The sequence below is a fragment of the Pseudophryne corroboree genome, chromosome 1, assembly GCF_028390025.1.
Source record: "Pseudophryne corroboree isolate aPseCor3 chromosome 1, aPseCor3.hap2, whole genome shotgun sequence".
Taxonomy (NCBI): Eukaryota; Metazoa; Chordata; class Amphibia; order Anura; family Myobatrachidae; genus Pseudophryne; species Pseudophryne corroboree.
The window spans coordinates 131,088,592-131,096,284 of NC_086444.1; positions in this window are offsets into that span (position 1 = coordinate 131,088,592).

Genomic DNA, 7,693 nt, shown 5'->3' on the forward strand with positions numbered 1-7,693 from the left:
CCAGGGGTTTTCATGCTCAGGGTGTCATGCTCGTTGCCAGGGGTTTCATGCACTGGGTGTCATGCTCGTTGCCAGGGGTTTCATGCACTGGGTGTCATGCTTGTTGCCAGGGGTTTCATGCACTGGGTGTCATGCTTGTTGCTAGGGGGTAGTGCTTGTTGCTAGGGCCATGCTCCCAGTGCCACATATGCCCCCAGTGCCAGATATTCCCCCACAGTGCCAGGTATATGCCCCCAGTGCCAGATATTACCCCACAGTGCCAGGTACATGCCCCCAGTGTCACATATACCCCCCCCCAGTGCCACATATGCCCCCTCAGTGCCTGCTCCCCCCAATGCCAAATATTCCCCCACAGTGGCACATATGCCCCCTCAGTGCCTGCTCCCCCCCAGTGCCAGATATTCCCCCACAGTGCCAGGTATATGCCCCCAGTGCCAGATATTCCCCCACAGTGCCACATATGCCCCCTCAGTGCCTGCTCCCCCCAGTGCCAAATATTCCCCCACAGTGCCAGGTATATGCCCCCAGTGCCAGATCTTCCCCCACAGTGCCAGGTATATGCCCCCAGTGCCAGGTATATGCCCCCAGTGCCAGATATTCCCCCACAGTGCTACATATGCCCCCTCAGTGCCTGCTCCCCCCAGTGCCAAATATTCCCCCACAGTGCCAGGTATATGCCCCCAGTGCCAGGTATATGCCCCCAGTGCCAGATCTTCCCCCACAGTGCCAGGTATATGCCCCCAGTGCCAGATCTTCCCCCACAGTGCCAGGTATATGCCCCCAGTGCCAGATCTTCCCCCACAGTGCCAGGTATATGCCCCCAGTGCCAGATCTTCCCCCACAGTGCCGGCTCCCCCCCCCCCCCCCCCCGCTCCTTTGTGTTGGAGGGACACGGAGCGCATAGCGCGCCTCTCCTGTGTCCCTCCTGGCTCTCCTGCCAGTCTAATAAAGGAAATGCCGGTTCGTGAGCCAATCAAAGCTCATGAACAGCACTTCCTTTATTAGACAGGCCGGGGGAGAGCCAGGGAGGGACACAGGAAAGGCGCGCGATGTGCGCTCCGTGTCCCTCCTTACAGCAGCGGAGGGAAGGAGACCGCAGATTGACATGCGGACGCTCGTCCACATGTCAATCTGTGCAAAGTCAGTGGCGCCCCCGCAGCCCCTCGCCCCCAAGCCACCGCGAGGACTGCGGGGGCAGTAGTTACGCCACTGCACACAATATATTGTATACAAAAATGTAATCCTATTAATAAATAATAAAATAAAATGATAGGGGTTAGGCATTCTGAGAGTCAGTTTATGCCCTGGGTAGCATTAGAGGCACGTTGGAGATTAATACAAACCTAGATTTGTCCTCTTACTGATACAAAACAATATATTTCAATTGGGCATGGAATACTGAGGGACAAATACTCAATGTACTGTAAGGCAGCAATGGACTGAGGACCTCATTGAGCTTGGATCGCTATGGAGACAGACAGTGTGATTTTCTCAATCCCACTTCTGCTAAAAAACGCATGTGAAGAGCCGCTCAGAACAGAACAAGACGCCCACCGATGAATTCACAAATGTACATATGCAGTTGCATAATTGCATAATTACGCACAAATCAAGTACTTTCGACAGTTGCGGTTGGGGCTGTGATTGCATTGCAGCTCTGAGGCATGAGTAGTGCATACGCAGCACATGCACAGTCATCTGATAATCGGGTGATTTGCGATTTTGTAAAAATTGCAACTGAAGCTGAATAAGGGCCTGAGGCCGCAAATGCGCACCAGTTTCAGCTCGACTGAAAAGAGGCATGGCCATGTCTCATGGGGCGTGCCATGCATTAGAGCGTCCTCACGGGACACACAGGGCCACCATCAGGGGGGAACGGCCAGTACTCCAGTAGCGGGCCCAGGCAGCTGAGGGGCCCTGCTTGCAGCAAAATTAATTTATAAATGATTATATTCCTAATGGGCCCTACACACTGGTAGATAATACTGAAAGATATGAACGATCTCGTTCATTAATGAACGAGATACCGTTCATATCTTTCAGTGTGGAGGCACCAGCGATGAACAATGCACGGCCCCGCGCTCATTCATCGTTGGTGCCCCGTTGCTTGTGCATGCAGGCCAATATGGACGAGATCGTCCATATTTGCATGCACTGCTATGGAGCCGGGTGACGGGGGGGTGAAGAAGCTTCACTCTCCCGTCACTGCCCACCCGCCGCCGCAGGGTCGCCCGTCGGCCGTATCCGCCGTCAGGCAGCTCGGCGGCGGATCTATCAGTGTGTAGGGCCCATAAGTACAGTGCAGGCTGCTAGAGCTGGCCCGAGAGTTACACGAATGACTCATCACACTGAGAAGCTGTGTGTGATGAGTCATTCATTAATTAACTGTCCAGCCAGTGCTAGCAGCACACAGAGCTAGAGATGCCGGTTTCCCTGCAGACCTGCTGTGATCAATGCTGGAGCCATGAGGTCAGACACACACAGCCCAGAAATAATGCTGCAGATCCAGCACAGTAAGTACAGTAGTCCAAAGATCTCACCTCCTGTGTCTGTAGCTTTATGTTCCCTCCCTAACTACTTGAATGTCTGTCCTATTCTTTTCCCTGGTCTTTGTCTCTGCCCCCTTCCCCTCCACTCAACATTCATACCTCCATGAGGTAAGAAACTGCAGTTTCTTAGAAGCCCAACTATTAGTGTTTATCCTACACAAGGGTGGCTAAAGTGGCAGGTTGACAAGGTCGTCCCCGGAGTACTGTAGCTTGGGGGTGCAGCTGCAGTCACACTGGCCCTCACACTACAGGTGGAGTTAACGTTCCTGCTGTGTGCAGCCCAGCACAAATGATCATGCAGATGGTGCTGCTGTCTGCTGAGCCACAACCACCTCCAATGCAGGTTTTGGTCTGTACGCTGTGCATTCAACATGCTGTCATGGTGCCACCAAAAGAAAGAGAATCATTAAGAGGAGCATGCAGGCTATCAAAGAAGGTAAATTGAAGGGGGCTAGGGATAGAGGTGCCCTTTGAGGTGACAAAGATGGCAGGAGCCAGAAATCACATAAAAAAGGAGGCTGGAAAGACATAGGGCAGGTGGCTGATAAGACAAGAGGCTGGAGGGACAAGAAGCAGGAGGCTAGAGTGACAGAGGGCAGGAGTCTGGAGAGACATGGAGGAGAAGACGGGGAAGACAGGAGTCTGGAATGACTTGAGGCTGGAAAGACAGGAGGCTGGAATGACAAGGGTAGGAGACTGGAGGGACAGGGAGAGAGAGGCTTCAAAGACATGGAGTAAGAAGCTGGAAAGACAGGTGGCTGGAGTGACAAGAAACAGGAGGCTGGAAAGATAGGAGACTAGAAAAAAAAGGAGGCTGGAGTGATATGGGATAAGAGGCTGGAGTGATGGGGCAAGAGGGTGGAGTGACAGGTTGCAGGAGCCTGGAGGGATAAGGAGTAGAAGGCTAGAGTGACAGGGGCAGGAGGCTGGAGAGGTACGGTACAGGAAACTGGAAAGACTGGAGGCTGGAGTGACAAGCGGAAAATGTGACGGGGCTGGAGTGACAGGGTGCAGAAGGCTGGAAAGGTAGGAGGCTGGAGTAACAGTCAGAAGGCTGGAGGGAAGGAAGCTAGAGTGACAGGGTATAGGAGCCTGGGGAGACACAGGTCAGGAGGCTGGAAAGAAATGTGGCACAAGGGAGAAGAGACATGGGGCCTGGGAGATGTAGTAACACAGGGCAGGAGGCTGTAGTGAAGCAGAGCAGGAAGCTGGAAAGACACAGGGTAGAAGGCTGGAAAGACACAGTGGGCATGAGGCTGGAGTGACTCAGGGATGGAGGGTGGAGAGGCACTGGAGCGAGACAGGGGGGATGAGTATGATTGATCCTCTGTTGTACTGTATGATGCTGACATTGGTTATATTCCTACACAAACTAAACACTGAGCCTGATTCAGATATGTTTGGAGGTGCGCCCATCATCATAAAGTACAGATTTTCAGTACTTTGCACATGCGCAGAACCCATTCTGCGAATACGCGAATGGGAGCTGCGGCATAGGATTGACAGTCTGCTTCCATCTGGGGGGCGGCAACGGCCTCCATTTGTGAAAATGGAGGCATGTCACCACCGGATGGGAAGAGGTCAGGGATCTCTGACATAAGACAAAGATTTTCAGGCCTCTGCGAGGATGCAGCTCGGATCACTACTGCAGCAGAAGGAATAGCAAATCCAACCATATCTGAATGATCCCTACTGTCTGCTCAGGGAGAATCAATTTTTGCAGAGGTTCTCTTGGCAGAGAAACTACCATATAGGTAAGGTACATTTTTATTTAGTGCATACAAAAACAAACAAAAAAAAAGTCTAGATTTTTTTTAGGGGGCCAACAAAGGAACCTTTCATCCTGGGCTCTACTTAGTCTAGAACCCGTCCTGATCCTACATCTTGCCACCTTGCTAAATGAATCCAATCACAGATCTTTAAGACGGAATATATGTTTTTCTGAGCCACTTCCTGAGAAGAAAATAAAATATTGCCTGGAATAATTCAAGTGTTTTATTTATCCAGTGTCAGATATAAGCACAGGACCGCACACCAGAGTTTCGTCCATCATCCCTGTGCATTATATTATTTTTGAAATCCTAAGATATTTCTGTTTCACATTTGTCAGTACTTTGTAATTTATTTACTACATCTCTATGGGTGATTTATAGGACTTCTCTATATTTTATTTCTGTGTATTTTGAGGTTCTTTAGTTTTGCATTGTAAAAGAGTACTTTTACTGACTGTATATCACCAGCTCCTCCAGAACAGGGGAGAATGTTAGCACATATCACTGCACAGACACTTTGCCTTTTTTATAAGAAAAACAAAAAAGTACTTACTTATATTCAGGAGATAGACTGACTGTGCAAGTTTGGCTAATGACACTTACCGTTCTCTGACTGTGAAGTACTCTAATAATGACAACGATGTTTTCTGACCACAGTAGGTGATGCTACATTTATCATACTAAATCAAGCATTAATAAGGAGAGACAAAATTATAATGCAGTATATCTTACCCAGTCTACAGTAATGATATAGGCCCTCATTCCGAGTTGTTCGCTCGCAAGGCGAATGTAGCAGAGTTACACACGCTAAGCCGCCGCCTACTGGGAGTGAATCTTAGCTTCTTAAAATTGCGACCGATGTACGCGCAATATTGCGATTACAAACGAGTTAGCAGTTTCTGAGTAGCTCCAGACTTACTCTGCCTGTGCGATCATTTCAGTGCTTGTCGTTCCTGGTTGACGTCACAAACACACCCAGCGTTCGCCCAGGCACTCCCACCGTTTCCCCGGCCACTCCTGCGTTTTTTCCGGAAACGGTAGCGTTTTCAGCCACACGCCCCTGAAACGCCGTGTTTCCGCCCAGTAACACCCATTTCCTGTCAATCACATTACGATCGCCGGAGCGAAGAAAAAGCCGTGAGTAAAAATACTTTCATCATAGTAAAGTTACTTGGCGCAGTCGCAGTGCGAACATTGCGCATGCGTACTAAGCGGATTTTCACTGCGATGCGATGAAAAATACCGAGCGAACAACTCGGAATGAGGGCCATAGTACTCAACTTTAAATTGTAGTTGCTGTTAGTGAAATTACTATACTATAATAAAGATAGACAGAAATTAAAAATAGGCAAAACAAAACCTAATGGGCCTGTGGAAATGCGGACGAATCTCGAGGATATCAACATATTGCACATGTGCCAAAGAATCGCCATCTGCACTGGATCAGGTAAACAAACGTGGATGGCGTTAGCAAGTGCATACAAATTGATCCATCCTTCGATGGAGTCCACTATCCGTACATTGTGAATTTCTGGGCAGTAACTGGGCAAGGATCATGGAACAGTGGAAGTGTCATGGATATCCCAGCTTCTTTGCTCAATCGTACGGTAGCAAGGGAACGGAAATTGGATCTTTTGCAAACAGTATTGGTGCAACTCCAGATACTAAATGATGATAATTGCCAGTTTACACGGGCAGAGTCTCACGCTAGCATAAGGAAGTTTCTAGGCTACTGCAGCCGGGTTTGGTATGATTTACCGCCTGCCGGGATGCTGAATGTGCGGGCCCGAGCGGTAGAATGCCAGTAGGGGAGCGAGGGCGACAAAGCCCCTTGCAGGGTCGCTGTGCTCGCCACGCCGCAGGTTCTATTCTCCATATATAGGTGTCATGGACACCCCATGGGGGGGGAGGGGGGGGGGGGGAATCACCTACCTCGACAGTATACCGGGGGCGGTATGGTGCCCCTGTCGGGATCCTGGCATCAGTATTGTGACAGCCGGGATCCCGACGAGTGGTATGCTAACCGCATACCGTGAAGACGAGCAGTACAGCAGCCACGCATGCATCCACTTCAGAAGCAGGTCCAATGTATGGGCAACAGACATAAATAAATGAACACATCTATTAGCTGGAAACCTGTTTTTCAGAAATTTAAAAAAATCTGTAAATCATTTCTTCTGAGTGATGTTGTCATACATGCAGACATGGTCAGCCAATCGTGTTTTGTATTGGTTACTATAAGATCTCTCTATGTGAGGAAAGATGGGGATCATTCAGGGGCTGGGGAGGTGGGGGGGGGGGGGGGGGGAATGCAAGCAAGTGGCACTGGCTTTTCTACCAGTACACGGCAACCGAAATATAGAAAACCTACAGGTGTGGATTATCTAATGGGGATGTGGTGTAAGGGGCTGATTCTGGAATCAAAGCAAAAAGAGCAAGTAACTGTATACCTTGGCAAAACCATGTTACACTGCAGGCAGGGGAGATGTAAAATGTGCAGACTCAGATTTAGACATGAGATGGACATGTCCAAACCATACTTGACTACTCTCCCGGAAGCTGCGGGAGGCTCCCGTTTTTTGGGGTAGCCCCCCCCCCCCCCCCGGACCCCTGGAAGAGTAGGCAGGTCTCCCGCATCCTGCTCGCACCCTAGTGATGCGGGCAGGATGGAGAGATACTCTCCTGAGTTCACGGGTCCGTGGAGTGGGGAAGAGGTTAAAATGACGCAAATTGCTGTCATTTTAGCCCCGCCCCTTCCTGTGGACCCACAAATTGTGGCTATTTCTGGATGTGGGCGGAGCTTGATGATGTCACAGCCCAGTCCCGCCCTCTGAAATATCCTGCAGTGTCTCCTCTCCGGGCTTCTCCCGTGGGGAAGCGACATTAAAAGTAGGTAAGTATGGTCCAAACTCAAATCTAAATTGCAGTGAAATATGGGCCAGCATTTGTGGTCTACATGTACGTAAACTATAAAGTATTTACCCGGCATGCAAAAAGCGAAACAAAAGAAAAACCCAACAACACATAAATGTATTTTGCACCTCATGCAGTGCAACATGGGGCCTAAATTCAGACCTGATCGCAGCAGCAAAATTTGTCTGTAATAGGCAAAACCATGTGCACTGCAGGGGCGGGGGGAGGGCAGATATAACATGTGTCAGGCGGCTGGCGGCAGAGCGCCGGAGTCCGGAGGAACGAGGATCCGAGAGGATCCAAGTTCCTCCAATCAGCGGCGGCGGATTTGAAAAGGGCGCCGGACGCGAGCCAATCGCTGCTCGCGGCCCGGCGCCCAATGAGGAGTCGCCGCGGCGGACCAATGGGAGTCCGCCGCGTCATGGCTCCGCCTCCCCCCAGCGCCTTATATCAGGCGCT